The sequence below is a fragment of the Oreochromis aureus genome, linkage group 18 (assembly GCF_013358895.1).
Source record: "Oreochromis aureus strain Israel breed Guangdong linkage group 18, ZZ_aureus, whole genome shotgun sequence".
Classification (NCBI taxonomy): domain Eukaryota; kingdom Metazoa; phylum Chordata; class Actinopteri; order Cichliformes; family Cichlidae; genus Oreochromis; species Oreochromis aureus.
In genome coordinates this window covers 14253179-14271970 of record NC_052959.1, presented here as the reverse complement: position 1 = coordinate 14271970, position 18792 = coordinate 14253179, and the positions used below count along the sequence as shown (strand labels likewise).

The following is an 18792-nucleotide window of genomic DNA, read 5'->3' as shown; positions in this document are numbered from 1 at the left end:
CCATATATTTCTATGCAAAACAAGAGGAATTTCAATCCACAGCTGTATATTCACAGTTGAAACCAGATATTTACATACACTTTAGGGGGAAAAAAACATGAAAACATTTTTTTTTACTGTTGAACATCAATGTAGAGTAAACTTTATTGTTTTAGATAAATAAATATTGAAATATCTTTTGAATTAGTTAAATGTCAGAATAAAGAGAGAGCTGTCTATTTTTTTTCACTTTCATCAAATTTAGGAGTATATATACACTAAGTTTGTTTTTTTAATTAATAAGAAAACTCCAGACAATTCAATTCTGAGCTTAAGAAGCTTCTGATAGGTTAGTAGAGTCCATTTGAGTAAATTGATGGCAGACCTGTGAATGCATATAAGGCACCCCCAAAACATGGGAGAATCAAAAGATGTCAACCAAGACACCAGGAAAAGAATTGTGGACCTCCATAAGTGTGGCTCAATTTTGAATACAATTTGGGTTCCATTTGCAATTAAGAAATACAGACAATTTCTCTCTTTACTCTTAAATTTAACAAACATGTATTTTCAGTGTTTATCTAAAACAAAACAAAAAAAACATTTAGTCTGATTTGATGTTTTACAATTTAAAAAGTGATTGTATTTTTATCTGAAGAGTATGTAAATATCTGGTTTCAACTGTATATTTGATGATGGTGGTGTTTGGCTTGATTCTCAGCACAAAGAGGGAGCGAGAGGAACAGAGAGGGAGATAGAGAGGATAATAAGGACAGAAGAGAAATGGAACAAGAGCCAGGTGAGACAGACATGTTAATCAAATGGTTGTTTGCCAAAACTCATTAGAACATGTATCTAGTACCTAGTGTATCTTTTTGGAATACTTGAATAATATTGACCCTGGAAATGTCATTGATAGGTTCGCAAAACTCAAGTCTCGAAGATACAGTCTCATGTTACCACAATAAAGAGGTGTTGTCAGTGTAGTGCAGGTCTATGATGATTTTCAGTGCTACTATCATCTAGTTTTGATTCTGGTTCTATCTTGGTTAAGTCCTAAAGTAGTCCTGATTTTGAACTGTTGTAGTCCTGTTTTAATTCCGGGTCAGTTGTGGGTCTGGTTGATTTGGGGTTTAGCAAATCCACAGCAACTCCACCCCCCACCCCCCCTCCAATCCGACATGCATACTACCCTTTAGGGCTAAGCCCTGGGTGTATAAAATGTCTGGCTCCGCCTCTGGTTTGACTATGCTCAGGGTCAGCGTTGCTTCTTTCCGGTCCCTCCCTCACTCTTTGAAATGCCCATGGTCAAATATCGATGATTGACCCGCAGCTGGAAGACTGAATATCGTCTCACTGTCATGACGACGCTTTCTGAAAGAGAAAATGAAATTCAACAACAGATATAAGAGCACTACAGAAGAGGATTAGGGCCACTGGTGGAAAAAAAAGCGGGAACGTCTTTTTTTTTTTTTTCTTCTTCAGAATTCTGAGAAAAAAGTCAGAATTCTGACTTTTTCCCCAGAATTCTGGAAAAGAAAAAAAAAGACGTGCCCACTTTTTTCCCAGTGGCCCTAATCGTCTTCTGTAGAGCACTGTTTCAATGTCTGAGGAAATAAATAAATAAACCTATTCACCTCTATAGTGCTGTGAAGAAGTATTATTCCCCTTCCTGATTTACTGTCATCAAATGAATTTAGACAAAGGTAATCCGTGTAAATTTAAAAGAATGCAAATTTTCAATTTTCATGATTTCATTTATTAAGAATAAAGCATTATCCAAAACTACCTGGAGTGAAGTAGGCTAAAAGATCTCAAAAAGCAACATGTCCTGCCACGATCTAAAGAAATTTAAGAACAACTGAGAAACCAAGTCACTGACATCTGTCATTTCTAAGGCCTGGGGACTCACAGTGAGAGCCATAATCCACCAATGGAGAAAAACTTGGTACACTGGGGATCCTTCCCAGGAGTGTCCATCCTACCAAAATTACTACAAGAGCACATCAACGACTCCTCCAGGAGTTCACAAACAATCCCAACAGCATCTAAAGGACCTGCAGGCCTTGCTTGCCTCAGTTAAGGTCAGAGGTCAGCAATAAGAAAGATAAAAAATGGTCAAAAATGGCAGCCATGGGAGAGTTCTGAGGAAAAAATGCTGCTGAGCAAAAAGAGCTCAAACACTTGTCTCACATTTGCCAAAAACATCTTCATGATCCCCAAAACTTGTCTGTGGACTGATGATACAAAAGTTGAACTTTTGGAAGGTTTGAGTTTGATTACATCTGGTGTAAAACTAACACAGCATTTCATAAAAAGAACATCATAACAACAGTCCAAATGATGGTGGTAGTGTGATGGTCTGGGGCTGCCTTGCTTCCTCAGGACTTGGACGAACTGATGAATTCTGCTCTCTACCAGAAAATCCAGAAGGAGAATGTCCGACATCAGTTCATGCCCTGAAGTTCAAAAACACTTTGGTTATGCAGAAGGGCAATGATCTGAAACACAGCAGCAAGTCCACCTCTGAATGGCTCAAACAAACAATATGAAGGTTTTGGAGTGGCTTGGACTTAAATCAGATTGAAATGCTTTGACCTGACCTCAAATAGGCCATCCTTGCTTGAAAACCATTCAGTATGGCTCTATTAAATTCTGCAAAGAAGAATGGTCAAAAGCTCTTCCATGGCCACCAAAGACTCATTGCCAGTTACCTCAAACACTTGATTCCAGTTCCTGCTGCCAAGGGTGGCACGACCAGTTATTAGTCTTGGGAGCATTTTTTTTTCTCATAGGGCCCTTAATTAATAAAATCATCATCAAAAAAATGCATTTTGTATTTGCTTGGGTTTACTTGGGTTACCTTTGTCTAATATTTGTCTGTGAAGGTTCTCAGTCATCCAAGTCATCGTAGTCAAAGGAGTTTGCAAAGAAAAGCGTCTGGACTTCTTTAAGTTGCTTGAAGACGTTTCACCTCTCATCCGAGAAGCTTCTTCAGTTCTAAGGTCAAATGGCCGAGAGTCCCAGATTTAAACCCAGTGGGAGTTTCCCCAAGGAGGGACAAAGGACCCCTGGTGATCCTCTAATCACATGCGCCAAGGTGTGAAAGCGGGTGTGGACCTAATCAGCCAGGGTTTCGGGTGAGCTCATTGTGAAACCTGGCCCCACCTTGTCATGTGAATTCCTGAGGTCAGATGGCCCAGGATGTGAGTGGGCGTAAAGGCGTCTGGGAGGGAACTCAAAACTGGATTATAGATGGCAGACAGTTGGTGTCGTAAACCACCGCCTCTGTTCAAAGATGGTCGCTCACAGTGGACATAGATGGCCTCTTTCACTCCTCTTTCAAACCATCTGTCCTCTCTGTCCAAAATGTGAACATTGGCATCCTCGAAAGAGTGACCTTTATCCTTAAGATGCAGATGGACTGCACTGTGCACATTGAAGAGAATGGCAACCTCAACATTGAAGTTTACCGGAAGCCCACACACACGGACCAGTACCTCCTCTTTGACTCCCATCACCCTCTGGAACACAAACTTGGAGTAATTAGGACCCTACACCACCGGGCAGAACATGTTCCCTCTAAGCCTGAAGGGAAAAAGAAGGAACACACACATGTAAAGGAAGCACTCAAAACATGCGGTTATCCGAACTGGGCGTTCATAAAGTCAGCAAAGAGGCACAGAAAAGAAGATCTGACACCAGCGAGGGAGGATAAGAAAGACAGACGCAACAACGTTGTCATCCCCTATGTAGCCGGTGTATCAGAGAAACTCAGGAGAGTTTTCTCCAAGCACGACATCCCAGTGTACTTCAGACCCAGCAACACACTCAGACACAAACTGGTTCACCCGAAAGACAAAACTCCAAAACACAGACTTAACAACGTGGTGTATGCTGTACAGTCCAGCGAGGAATGCCCAGACCTCTACATCGGCGAGACCAAACAGCCACTTCACAAGTGCATGGCACAACATAGAAGAGCCACCTCCACGGGACAAGACTCAGCAGTCCATCTGCATCTTAAGGATAAAGGTCACTCTTTCGAGGATGCCAATGTTCACATTTTGGACAGAGAGGACAGATGGTTTGAAAGAGGAGTGAAAGAGGCCATCTATGTCCACTGTGAGCGACCATCTTTGAACAGAGGCGGTGGTTTACGACACCAACTGTCTGCCATCTATAATCCAGTTTTGAGTTCCCTCCCCAGACGCCTTTACGCCCACTCACATCCTGGGCCATCTGACCTCAGGAATTCACATGACAAGGTGGGGCCAGGTTTCACAATGAGCTCACCCGAAACCCTGGCTGATTAGGTCCCACACCCGCTTTCACACCTTGGCGCATGTGATTAGAGGATCACCAGGGGGTCCTTTGTCCCTCCTTGGGGGGATACTCCCACTGGGTTTAAATCTGGGACTCTCGGCCATTTGACCTTAGAACTGAAGAAGCTTCTCGGATGAGAGGTGAAACGTCTTCAAGCAACTTAAAGAAGTCCAGACGCTTTTCTTTGCAAACTCCTTTGACTTTGTCTAATATTAAAATTTCTTTGGTCTGAAACATTTCATCTTGACAACGATGCAATAAACTGAGAAATCAGGAAGGGGCCAGATGTTTTTACACAGCACTGAAAGTCCAAATCAAGTCTGTAGTGAAAACTACATCTATTAGCCCCTAAAATTATACTATGAGCTTATGTTAGAGACCAGTAAAGAGACAAAAACATCTCACGAGCACACATTTTATAGTAAAATCACTATATTTTTGGACTACCTAATATCACAGAGTAATAATGATATGAGTGTACCTCTGCATTCTGCTGCCATGATGGGAACTGATGCATTCTTTCTGAGATTACTTCCAGCTTTCCTCTTCAGGCCCATGTTTTCCAGCTCCAGCTTTCTGATATCCGCTTGCATGGCGCTGATCACCTGGATGATTCTCCTTTTGCTGTCCATGGTGCTGACCGCAGTCTTTTCCACCCTGTCTGCTTCTCTCATGAAGGTACTCAGCCCACCTATAGACACATGTTCTATTCCCACATATATGCTTTCATTTAAGGCTCATTACACAGCTCTCCTTTGGGTCAACAATGATATAAGCAGCCAATCAGCAGCAGCAATCTAGTCTGTCATCGGACTGTTGGTGGTGGGGTCACCTGGGGTGAGTGCTATTTTCTTCTTAGTGATCTGATGCCTACCACTTTCCCTCCTCCTGTTAAATATTCATCTGCTCTGTCAATGTAAAGGAACAATTGGTGCTTGGGAGAGGCTTGCCTGTGGTCTAACTGTCTGTCAAGAAGATACAGTGAACCTGTTCCCCATGAACTTAGTCTACCTCTCAACATGGTGCAAATTCATATAAACTGAGGAATAAATGATTCAAGTTATGGTTTACACTTTTTTTGTGTCTTAACTTTAATCATTTTTTTCTGCCCCAAAAGACTGGACTGGATTATGTGGCAATAATAGTAATAATTTATTATAAAGTCAAAACGGCCATCTATGCCCCTTTGCTGATGCTTTCTAAGTCATTATGGCTTGCAGAGGTAGTGCAAGTGAATTCACAGAGATCTAAAATTGCCTACATTCATAAAAGAGTGAAAATATATGAAGTGCATTAGCAGATGACTTCTGCTTGTATTCATGCACTTACAAATGGAAAGATTTATGGAATATTTATTGTACAAATGCACCAAATGTGCAAAATTAAAAGGAAAAAATACATTTGAGAGGGCTAGCCTGGGTTTTATGCTGCTTTGCTGCTCTCTAGTGTCCAGTAGTCCAGTAACATCATGCTGACAAAATAACCTACATAACACTGACCTCTTTGGTTGAAACTAGTATCTCATATATCTGACCACAGCAAATAATGCTGCTTTAGATTTTCTCATAAGTCTTTTGTAAGCTGAACCCAGCGCACTTCAAGTGTAAGCAGGTGTTACGAAATATGCCAGCTGCTGTGCATCTAACTGAAAATTACACATCACGAGGACGTTACTTCATGATGTCCTCGTGATGTGTGATATTGGAGGTAAGACTCAACAACAATGGCAGATATTAAACTGCACACAGACCTCTGTCTCAATATTAAGCTGTCTGTTTGTTTGTGTTTTCACACCGCACTACATATTCTAAGTTCCTCCCATTGCACAGTGTGGTGTGTGAGCTGTTTGTTTGCTGATAACAACCCAACAGATAAGCTCTATGTGCTGCTGACACACTGACACCCTTCAGGCGATTGTGTAAGTGAAGACTGAGTGCAAGACAGCTGTGTCACAACATGGGTTGTGTTTTAACTCTTGGTTGTATACAGAAGAAGGAAAAAATCATTAAAAACAAAGAATATTTACTATAGATTCCCAAATGTCCAGCAGGTGGCGTGCACTCTAATTTTTGTGACACAAAACTGGGGCTAATGTTGTGAAGCTCCATGTGCAAGCACATGATATCCTCCATCAGCAGCAGGGTAAGCCCAGAGCCCTCTAATAGTAAGAGTCGCATCAGCAGAGAGGGTTCCAAATGCATTAAATGCATTGATCTGCAGTAGTTTTTATACCACAGTAAAGTGCATGTGGTTAAGTCTTTGTGTACTCCTCTACCATTCTGTCAATTTTTGAGCTTGTTAATGTGTTTTCAACATTATATGCTAACCAACAGCAGCCACAGTTGAACATTTATTGTTAGATTTTAGTGGACTTGGGTAAACATTTCAAAATCAGTTGTTTTCTACCTGTCAGAGTTTTGTCATTGTGGCTTCAGTAATGCCATGATAAATTCATACTGCAAATAATCTTAATGGCAGAATGAGACTGACATGTGACTTTCAATGATAGCATGAGAATAACTGTGTTTGCTTTGGAAATATTTTGGTCTCCAGAGCTTAAAATATTCAAATTCAAATCAAATATCTAGTCCAACTTTCTGTGTGACAGAGACAGGAATTTATGTCTTGCATGTGGACAAAACTGCTACTCAACACTTCACATCTACACAGGGCAGATTGCATTAAAACACTCATTATTGTGTATCATGTCTCATAGAGCATTTTCACAGGCATTATAAGACTTTTGCTATTATAAGACACTTTAGTGGGATTAATACATATTCATATATTTAAAACATGTTTCTCTGCTGTTGTGTGCTGTGCTGCATGGGGACGCTGCACTCACTCAGAGATAAAAGCATACGTGTACATTCATCCCACTGACGCCAAGAGGAGAAAAATAGTTGGCTCACTTTAAAAGAACAATGTCAATGACTGTAACTATGGATTAAAACATCCACATATACACAAATTCAATCATATTCAAGAACACATTTGCACATTTTTTTCTTACAAAGTCCAGACCATTAAAAATTAATAAGTGTAAATCTTGGAAAAACTCAGGGAGATGAATCTCCAGGTTAGGGTGCTGTTTCACTGCAGGGAGTCTTCAGACCTGTGGTTTGTGTGTTGAGAGAGTGTTAACAGAGAGAAAAAAAAGCAGAAAATGTAGGCTTTGTAGGTTTAGATGGGTAAATGCATGACGGCATGTGGTGTAGTTATAAGTAAAACTTTAGAAATGAATTAGCTGTTGATGTTAAACAAGGTGTGACTAATGTTGTTAGTCATGAATTCATGAATTTGTATTGACAGTATACACTAATACAGGATCAGTATGACAACACACACAGAATTCACTTCTATAAAAATACATATATTTATTAAATTCTCTATTTAGCCTTATGTGATTATTTTTTCAGAGCTGGTTTCCATATTTTAAATTTACCTTGTTTTTTTCAGTCTGATTTGTTTCCTTTTCCTTCCCTCTGATTTTACCATCTGCTGAGATGCAACATTATACACCGTGTAACAGTCAACAGAACCATAAGCCTAAAAACAGTATTTATGAGACTGCTACAATATGCCTCGACTCTTTATTTTTAGCCATGTATAAGAAAATAGCTAGCTGTTTCCCTGATTATTGTACGATTATTATTTTATTACTCTGAATCGATACTTTTGTTAAAATAGACCAGACAACAATAAGCCATAATGTTATTTTCGCACTAACATTCACACCTATGGGTAATTTAAAATGACCAACTGACCTAACCCCACTGACTGCATGTCTTTGGACTGTGGGAGGAAGCTGGAGTGCCGGTGAGAACCCACACAAACTCCACACAGAAAAACCCCGGCCAGGTGGTGGAATCAAACTCACCACCTTCTTGCTGAGTTCAAGTCCAGGCCTTACCTGGAGTGCTAATCATCGCGCGCCACATTATGTTATATCACAATATATTAATATTAATTAATATTTAATACAATATTTAATTATTTAGTTGTGTGGCTGGGTGGGTTGGGGGGTAATATACAAAACATAATTTTGAATTCATTAGGCTACTTGTTCTTGGTTGATATTGTGTGTTTGCTAGCTTAAACTGGCATATCTACAAATGTATTGGTGGGTAATCAGTTAACATGTTTCAATGCACAGGTGAGTTTGATTTAGATGTGCTGATAGCATACAGTATTCTTTTGGCGCTTTACCCCCCCCCCCAAAATGCTCCATTGGAGTGAACGGAGATGACGCGACTCTTACTAACCGAGGGCTCTGGGTAAGTCCAAAGGGCGACGGTATAAAGTAGAGGTAATTGATTTTTTTTTTTCCTTTGCAAGTGATTACAGAAGCAGAATTTAATACGTGGCTTTTGATTGCAGCCCTTTCATCACTGCTCCTTGCTTTGCAAATTTGACACCAGAGGGTCAGGACAAATGCAGCTCCCTTCAGAATACCGCACTCATCATTTTAGCCAAGTTGCTGTTGACCTGGCGCCAGCACTACAAAACAGGACAAGTAATTTAATTTGTCACCACTGCCGACCTTGAAGCAGGGAATGTAGGCTACCAGAATCCCAATAGGGAGGCTTCAAGAAAATGTCCTGGGAGCTGGGAGAGAGAGAGAGAGGGTCAGACTGTTCTGCTTGAAGCATCACACCCGTTCCCTCACGTCTAAAGGAATACATTTGTCCTTCAGGTATGCATGCAGAGATTAATGAATGTCTATTCCTGTTTTAAAGGTACTGGGGCGCTGTCTCTAAGGGCAGAGGTGATCAAATTACCCATGATTTAATTTGAGGTTTAACAGCAGATCTTTAAGAGTATAGCAACACAACACTTCAGTCTTTGAACTGAAGTATTCTGTGCTCTGTGTCTATCTATTTTTGTGGCAGAAAATCTGAAAAATGACAAGTATGCAGTGCTTGTCCTTCACCAAAAATGTTCCTCCTTAAAGTGGAAAAAAAAAATACTGTAGCCAGGGAGTAAACACCATCATAGCAACAGATAACACGACTGCCAGAAAGCATACAGTCAACAGGCAGTACCACCATAATCCAAGTCAAGATGTCCACCTGCATGAACTTAATAGCGTCATTACTCGGGAGATACATTACACTGAAGTGTCACTTCCCTGTGCAAGAGGCTCTAAATCAAGGAGGGCATGAGAAATGTAGGGCGCATCGGCTTTTATTATGTGATGCATGCCAAGTCCTCCGATGCCTCTGTCTGTCATGTTTACATACCTCACAAAGTGTTGAGGCAGTATTTCATTTGATTGGATCAAACACCTTTAAAGGGTTGTTTCAGAAGGCCTCGCAGTAAATTAAAAAAAAAAAAAAAAAAGGCAGAGAAACTGCTTGGTCATTGCGTTTCTGTGCAGCTGTTTTGTCTCTTTGAGCTGTCGCCACAGTTACCACGATGATATGACACTGATAGGTTAGATAAATTCTCAGATCCCTAAGTGTTCTGTTACTTTATTACACATTAGTAAGGTCCCGAGGGAGAGCGCATTCCCAATCCTATCTCTCATCACCCAGAAGCAACAAATGTACTAATGACCTCTTGCAGCCGTGTGATGTGACGTGATGCGATCTGATGGTAACTGCAGCCCTATCGAGCTGACATCTTATATCACCCTGGTCAGAATTTAATATTGGTCGTAAAGTCTAAATATAAGGCTTCAGAGACTAAGTTGTTTAACATAGAGCTGCTCTAACTGTCTGGCAAAAACACACACGCAGGGGTAACAAGGCTTGAAGGTGGCGTGTTTACTGCTTGCAGAGATGTTCTGCTTTTGAGATTATTATGATGCGTGTGAAATGTTGCAGCAACTTCGACCAAGCTGTTTAAAAGAAGCTTTTAAGCAGCGTACTCCTTTTCCAGCATGCCAGTGTTTCAAATAGAGACCTGTAGGTTTTCCAGCCATTTGGCACGGTCTTTAATGACATAGCTCATAGCCACAGTCCCATTTAGCACCCTTCATTATGACTCACTAATCATAGGCTACATTTGTTTTTCTTTTTCTCTCTTCTCTTTCTCTCTACCTCTTTCTTTCTGAAAACTTTTAGGCCTCTGCCTTCGTTTTACCATTCTGTTTATCTTCATCTTAGCGAGATGAATCCAGTTAGGACGCCAGAGCTGCTACTGGAGAAAGTGTTTGTTGACTTTTCGGCACAGACTGGTGCTCTGTAGGGGAGCAGTCTGTTATTTATGGCTCAGGGCCTCATGTGATTGGCTGAAGAGAGATGTAATTATGTCTGGCGCTTTTTAGAATTACAATAGGTGCCGTGTTGAGTTCACTGGTTGCTAGGTTACTAAGTGAAAGGTTTTGTACTGTATAGAAAAATTTCTTTTTCATATAGCCTTTGCTTGATGGTCAGTGAACTTTTTCTGTTCTTACCCTCGGCCCATTGATGCAATTCTTACTCAGTAACTCATTGTTGCTAATTGTAGATGTGCCCAGATGGTGTGTGGATGTTATCTGTGTCGTGTTGGGGATTAATTCAGAATTTTGTACAAAACGAGGCGAGCAAATGCTGTCCCTTCATCAGTTACCTTAGAACTTTTTTTGAACAAGAGGAATGGAAACAGCAACCAAAGCCAGTTTCAGTTCTAAAGACGCCTGACTGGTATTTTAAGACAGGCTTGAAATGAAGAGAAAATATTTGGTGTGCAGTCGTTGTCAGGGTGAAAGTACTTTTATGATAGAAAGTAACGCAGATATTCACTTGCAGCAATGAAGGTATGCAGAAGACCATCTCTGAATGCACAAAATGGACTACAGCAGCAGAAGACCACATCGCTTACTGCTCCTGTCAGCTAAGAACAGGAAACTGAGGCTATAACTTGCTCACCAAAACTGAACAAAAGAAGACTGGAGAAATGTTGGCGTTTGTAATGAGTCTTAATTTTTGATGGTGTGCCCATCTCCTCATTGGCTGCGTCCAGCAGGATAACGCACCATGTCACAAAGCTCAGATCATCTCAAACTGGTTTCTTGAACATGACAATGAATTACTTGTACTCAAATGGCCTCTGCACTCACCAGATCTCAATCCAACAGAGCACCTTTTGGATTCAGTGGAAGAGGAGATTCTTATCGTGGATGTGAAGCTAACAAACCTGCAGCAACCGTGTGATGCCAAAATGTCAACATGGAGAAAAATCTCTGAGGAATGTTTCCAGCACTTTGTTGAATCTATGCCACAATGAATTAAAGCAGTTCTAAAGGTAAAAGCAGGTCCAGCCACGTGCTAGGAAGGTGTAACTGACAAGTTGAATGAGTGTGAGAGCTTACATGAGGGTTTTTTCTGTTATCTGAATTTGGTTTGGTTTGGTAGCGACATTTCATCCTTCACATAGATAGTGTTAGTAGGAAAGGGAGTTTTAAATAGCTGCAATGATTTCCAGTGAATTGCTTACATGCAGAGGTGAGGATATTAAAGCTAGATATGAAAATAAAGATAAACAAGTCTCAACGACTGCTTTAATAGCCGGTGAGAAGACCGACTCAGAGTCAGATACAAGCAGAAATGAATGGATATTACTTTCAAAATTATAGTATTCAACTCCAGTGAGGGAAGATTAATTCAATTAACAGTTGTCCATAACACAAGAGACGTGCATAATTCTCTTCATAAAAACAGTCAGTGATGGGGCCTTTATCTCCTCATTATGTAGGGGTGGTCAGACAGGGACCTTGAATAGGCTGATGGGATTATGTCAGCTTGAATTGGTCTCTGTTGAGGTTATTACACATGCATGCAGTGAAACGGAAGCCAAGTGTTTGTCTGCTCACTATAGGTGGTGGGAACTGAAGACGATACTTGAGCACACCACCATACATAATCCTATTGTGTGCTCCATACCATGGCTTATGTGATCACTGTCTTCAAGAATACATGTGTAGTTATATAAACACAGAGATGCGAAAGGAGTTGGGGCTCAGTGAGTAATCCTCCTATAATCCATTTATTTTAAATACATGGGCTGTCATGGTTATTAAGTGTGATGTGTCTATCATTTTCGTGTGTGCACATAGTTGCAACACTGCCTTCGACGTATCTCACACCCCGGTTCCAAAGCAAAAGCTTTGAATGCCAGTGCAAATTTGCATTTCTTTCAGTCATTGGTTTATTTAGTCCACACAAATTGGAAAATACTTATAAACTGAAAAACAAAATGTTTTTCTGAGTCTCACTAGAGTTGAAGCCAAGTGTCTTCCCCTTTCCTCTCTGTCACATGAATATCAGCCAGATCACGATGGAGGAAAAAAAACACTTCCAGGCCTGCAGCATCTAGTTATCTACTTTCTGTGTAGGCTGGAGTTATTAAAGATTGCATGACACAGTGTCTGGACCCGGCTGAGTGGATAGTGTAAGTATAGACGCTGATTAGTTCTCTCTTCTCACCTAATTACTGGTGTGATCCTATTGCAAGCTGTTGTGATACCCTCAGCGGACCATCATGTCAAAGTCAGTTACAAAGCCAAGTTGTCCATGTATCTACTGAAAGCCGTGTAAAGATAAGATGGTTGTAAAAGTGTCTAAACTGGCTTGTTAAATAAACTTTGAGTTGGAGTAATTCAAGTAGGTGGTTTGTTAAAATATTTACGCAGTTCTGTCTGTGATGCTTTATGACTTTTAGATCTAGACAGTCATTAAAATGGCACATCTGTATAACAAATTTTGACTGTCACCCCTTCGCTTCTCTCTCTCTCTCTCTCTCTCTCTCTCTCTCTCTCTCTCTCTCTCTCTCTCTCTCCAGCTCCTTAGTTTAGTTAGGTATGCAGTAGTGCCACTTGCAGACGGCAGTGTCCTGGTAGCCCTAAAAAGGGAAGGAGTCTCACTCTTACTCCTGGCAGCTCGTGGAGGAGCGAAGGCTAAATTAGGCCTGGTTTCATTGACTTCCAATCCACCGACTCACAGCAGCCCTTCAGCCCATAGGAGGGGAGGCCCAGTGGTGATCAGTGCTTCTGATCCTTCCTCAGAGCTTTCCCTGACACTGTCTGGGTAACTGAAGTCAGATAGAGAAGTGAGAAATCTGAATACAACAGAAACATTCACAGTTTGTGAGGCTTTTTATTTTAACATCTCTATATCATCATAGTCATGTTGGTTGCCAACCCCGTAGTAACAGCCTAAAATGACCCCTTTTTAATTTTATACACCTTTATGCCTTATAAAAGTACAATATTAAGGTCTTGTTTAGATCCATAAAAGTTGAAGTTCAATATATTATGACTAAATCATGTTGCAAAGCACCCACCTAGCAATGGATTTTAAGGACCTATTTTTAGCGTATAAACAACGTCAGCCACCCATGTTTTGTTTTTTTCTCTCGGTGTCATTAAGTGTTACTGGAGCACGGGCGTGTAGTAGTTATTACTGTGTACGTTCTTCGGATTATTTTTGATAGAATTACTTTGAGACTCATAGGATGTATTTTAAATTTTGTCATAAGTATGATTCTGACCCAAAGGGTGGATAGACACACTTGTTTGGCAATTAATACTAGCAGGTTATTTTAAAGTCTACTAGCTGTTAACTGGTTGTACAATTACATGTTTCAGTACACTACAGCTGAATAATTCAGGCCTGGAAGTCTCTTCATGTGAACCATATTCAGATTTAAAAAGCTGAAAATATGAAGGAACACCATATTTAAGAACACCATATATCACTTTTAAATACTTTGTGGCTCTTTTTTACTGTATTGAAGGAGTAGCTTCAAGCAGTGCACAAGCAACGTTAGCACTTTAACACTGAAGCAAAAACTGCTAATTTTGAAAAGTACCAAAATGAGACAAAGAATGGAAACTGCACTGGCCTAAATCCTATTTATAATATATATAATTCATATAATATTGCTAAGTTACATGCAGTCACACTCTGCTGTGAAAGATAACACTGTAGCTACTCAGTTGTGTATTTTTGCTGATAAAATGCTTGTTGTTTGTCTCCTACCCTCCTCTGCTCTTTCCCCTGCACTGAGCTGTCCTGTGTGATTGACCGCGTCTCTTTCTCTGTGCTGGCAGTCGGAAACAGGTGCTGAGTGCTGCTGAGTGTTGCTGCGTGTGTGGGCCCCAGGGGCCTGGTTCAACATTCCACTGATAGTTTGATAGACACGGGCTTTCGGGTGGAAGAGGAAGGGCCTGCAACAACCTCGCAGAAGAGGAATCGATGGTGCTCTGTTATGATATACGTGTTTTTAAGGAGGTGAGGTCATATTGTCGCGCTGAAACCCCCCTTTCTTTTTTAAGTCAGTCTCAAAAACAGCCTCTTCAACACTCCACTTCCTCATTTGTAAAGTTATCTAACTTATCTCTTAGTCTGCAAACTATAATGTCTCAATCAGTTCCTTTTTTCGCACCTTTCCAAGCATTTGTACATGTCATTGCGCATATATACTGTACAATATATGTTGCACATTGTGTCGACACGTAGTTGTGCAAATGGGCGAAAAGAGGAAGTTACAGAAAGGGGATACAGAGAGAGGCGGGGAGAATAACAAGGCGACCATATTTGGCATAAGTAGATAATGCAAGCAGAAGATGCAAATGAGATAAAGAGTGGTTGTCATGGAGACTTGATGTTGCGCAGTGATGGTTCGCTGTAAACCTGACCACATTTGTGGTATAGCCGTTGCCAAGCAGAAGGTGCTATTATGAGAGTGAGAGAGAGATCAGAGTTAGAGAAGTAGAGGAAGAGAGAACTGAAGATGTTAGTAAATCCCACAATGCATTGCAGCAGCATGACCTATGCTGAAGTGGCTTTGTCGGTCCCAGAGGCACATCAGCGTTAGACAAACACGCAGGTAAGCTCTCTGTCTCTAAATTTTCCCTGCAGAATTGATATGTTTAGGTTATTTTAACTGGTTCCTAGTGAAATTTGTTTGTAATTTCTATTTAATGCTTCCAATTGGTTTGGTTTACATTTTTTTTTAAATATTTAAACTGTAAGCTGGTTAACTTACTTTCTTTTCTGCTTCACAAAGAAGGAAATGTCAGTCTCCGTCTGATGTTAACATGCAATATTTTGTTCTTTGTTCAAGTTTGTCAAATTTGTCTCTCCAGTGGGGTGTGTGTTGAGAGAAATATGGGAGGAGACTTTATATGATAAACACAGCAATACATACCCGTAGGCTACATTTACACAGAAAATTAGATAAAAGCTAAAATGAAAGGCCTCTTTGCAGAGGGTGTTTCCATTCGTTAGCTCCAAGATAAGCTTAAAGCCTGAGGTCTGCACACACATACATGTGCACTGTGGTGTCAGATAGGGACAAGACAGCTATTTCCTCTCTGTGTATTTCAAACCTGACAGCTTGAATTGCACCTGCTTCCCCCACCATGTCAAAATGGAAAGAAGTTAAGAGAAAACCACAAAGTATGCAGTAGGGAAATATGACTGCAAATTTGCACAAGAAGAGGACTCTTTGTTTTGTTTTGTTTTTTCTCTGTTAAGTGTAGAAGTTACCTCAAGGGGATATTTTTGCTTTGTCATTCTGCAGCCTCCAATATATACTCTTGTGAAATCGCTAATGTTAAGTGCAATTTCCTGGTTTTTTTTTTGGTCTTTCTTAAAGACTTTATACGATTGAGTGTAATTGTTTTTTTGTGCGGTTCTTTTTCAAGGGTGGGGGGGACTAAGGGATAAATGAACTATTGGAGTTTGGCATATAAACGCTCTGGAACATTTCCACAGAGGAGTGAGAGTTCACATCAGCCAGCTACTGTCATTTACAGACAGCTGAGAAATAGCAGAGTGCTGAGATGATAGGGATGCTTAAGGTGGAAAGCTGAGTTCATCAGGGAGGAAGGAAAGGAAATAAAATGTTAGCCGTTATGGGGTTTTTTATGTGACAGAGACATCAAGAAAAGACTGTGTTAGCCTTGAATTGAACAGAATTTTGGAATATTCTGAATATTTTTATTATCTTCTTTTCTACTTCAGTAAATGAGGAAGACATGCAAAAGACCGATTTCTTTTCATATATTTATAAATATAAATACACATAAACTGATGTGGCAAAGGGAATTCCCAGTAGTGGCATTACTTAGGCTACTTTAGAGACTTCCCTAACCATGCAGAGCCACAGAAGAAACTATACAAGTGTTTTTACAGGCTGAGTATACTCCCCATGAGTAACTTGCTGAACTTAGTGTGTAAAAGTGGTGGAATTCCCTTCAATTGAATACACTGAATACACTCACACACACACACACACACACACACACACACACACACACACACACACACACACACACACACACACCTACCTCTTCCTGTTTTCGGTTTGTACCATAAGTATGTGTGTTAACAGTTTGCTCGACCTCAGTGTGTTTATTCCTGTTGCTTTTTGCTCATCCTTTCGCAGCTCTACAGCTTCACTGATCTAGAGAGCACAACATCTCTGTGAGATACGAGGCATGTGCAGAAAGAAGGCAAATCATTGGGCCGGTGTGACACGAAAAGAAATATGAACTATAAAAGTAGAAGTAAGCTCCTGTTGTGCGCTCAATCAGAATGAAACTTGTCAGAAACAATGAGTGAACATTTGGTAACCGCGCAATTTGGCTCTGCACTCATACTTGAAGTTGGTGAGAGGAGTATGATCGAGGGGATTGTTACAAATAGACAAGCACTTATGAAGCCTTTAAGGCAAGTTTAGGGGAATTAAGATGCAGTCATAAGTAAGATAAAGCGATGAAAGGACAGATTTAGCGATATCATAAAGAAGAGAAGTAAGAAAAAGATGCACACAGTGTACACTGAACTGCAGTAGAAGAGGGGAAATTCCACATTAGTGTCTGAGTTTCGCAGAGAGCCCAGATCTTTGGAGGCGTTGCTAATATGTCTCCTATTGAGCCAGATCATCAATCACCGTGTTTCTTTATTATGGGTCAACGAAAGCTCAGTGCCGTCAAACAGATTGGCCTTCTAATCTAAAAGACAACAAGTCTAGCAGGGTTGTTTCCATGCTTGGAAATAGATCCTTCCTTCACTAATGAATGACTGCTGGAAATAGATCAAGGCATGCACGTTGCTGTTGTAGTTAATAACGCCACTGTCGATCAGAACTTGCATCAATGCTCTCAGTTCTTTTGTCTGCGGTGCGCACTGTGTTTTTGCTCTCTCTGAGTTTACCAACACATTGCAGAAGGGTTTTTAGCTATAGGTAAAGGGTTAGCCGTGCTGCAGGGGCTCAGCCACAGATTGTCACCCTGGGTTTACAGTGCTGCTGTGTAAATTGGAGATGACTTATCACCAGCTTTGTATTAAACAGAGCTGTGCAGCCATTGAAACAAGTCCAGCGAGATAGGAAGGCTAGGAACAGAGAGACAGTGGAGGTGTGACAGTTTTACATAGGAGAGGCAATGCTTTTAAGCAGTCTTTCATGTACATATAGGCAAATACGCCAAAGAAAGAATGGACTCTAACATCTCCAAGTGAATATGTGTGAGCTCAGTTAATTTACATTCTGCGCTATGCAGCATTAACATGCTTTGTATATGAAAACACATTGCAAAGATATTTTGGGTATATGAATGCATTTTCCATGTGATGGCACTCAAATGAAAGTGAGTCACAGACAATATGCACGAACTGGTCGCAAAACTTGGCGTCAGCACACGCTCGAAATCTGCAAGGATTCCTGCAGACGCCAGGGCCACTATCTCCATAGCTACCGGATATTGCAGAATCGGGTCCAAATCAAATTCTTGGAGGCTTCTATTGGATGCACGGGTTGCAGCAGCAGAAGCCTGGTGTCAACAACAATACAGGAGAGTTGGCAGGAACAGCCGCCTCTGTGTTTTCTGAGTTAGCCTTTTTCTTAATATGTTGCTGACCTGCAACCAAACCGCCCTGGTCTGCATCTTCTTTTTTTTTAAAGAAGTAATTTTAAAACTATAACCACTTACTTATTGCAGTTTCACTTTGTAGTGCTTTTATAATGTGGGCAGGAGCTAGTGTGAGCTAAGGGCTGCATGCCACAGATGAAAAGCAGTATGAAAGTGAGAGAGGGGATCTGGACAGAAGCCAGGCCAAATCTGTTGCAAAAACCCTGTAAATCTTTCCATAACTGTTTCCTCCACACCCCGTATTCTATTCATTCTTTCCAATTGCCATTTATTCCTTTTCTTCCTGACCTCATTAAGACCCTTTCTTCACTCATTCTTTCCCTTTCTGGTTGTATTTAACATCACTCTCTTTTATTTCTAAAGCCCTTCCTCGCTGTGCATGACCTTTCCTCACTGGTATGTTTATCCTGTTACTAACGTTCATCTTTTCTTGTTGCTGGGTTTTCCCAATCTTTCCTTCCTGCCTCTTCCCTCTCTCCTACCTCAGCCTCACTGAATAGGCAAGGACAGTGCTGCTGTAACTGAGCCAGCACTTCCTGGTGTTTTTGGAGGAGGGGGGGGCGTGGCCAGCTTCAGTGAGGAAGAAAAGGAGGGAGAGGGAACTGCAGGGTCTGTATGCCCAG

The 18792-nt window shown here is 40.8% G+C and overlaps 1 protein-coding gene and 1 long non-coding RNA gene across 3 annotated transcripts in view; one reads left to right on the top strand and one right to left on the bottom strand.

Moving 5' to 3' along the window:
* Positions 1–656: 656 nt before the first annotated feature.
* Positions 657–15920, bottom strand: LOC120434369. 2 transcript variants are annotated; one of them, XR_005609069.1, is made up of 3 exons: positions 15280–15920; positions 4787–7420; positions 657–1353 (listed from the first exon to the last, which is right to left on the bottom strand). It is a non-coding gene; the product is annotated as an uncharacterized LOC120434369 (long non-coding RNA). The 2 variants fall into 2 exon arrangements; XR_005609070.1 differs by having other exon boundaries at positions 4787–5011.
* Positions 14907–18792, top strand: part of LOC116332822 (muscleblind-like protein 1) — a 40678-nt gene continuing 36792 nt past the window's right edge. Inside the window, exon 1 of the mRNA XM_039602346.1 lies at positions 14907–15120. The gene's annotated coding sequence lies outside the window, so the exon portion shown is untranslated. The remainder of the gene's footprint in view (positions 15121–18792) is intronic.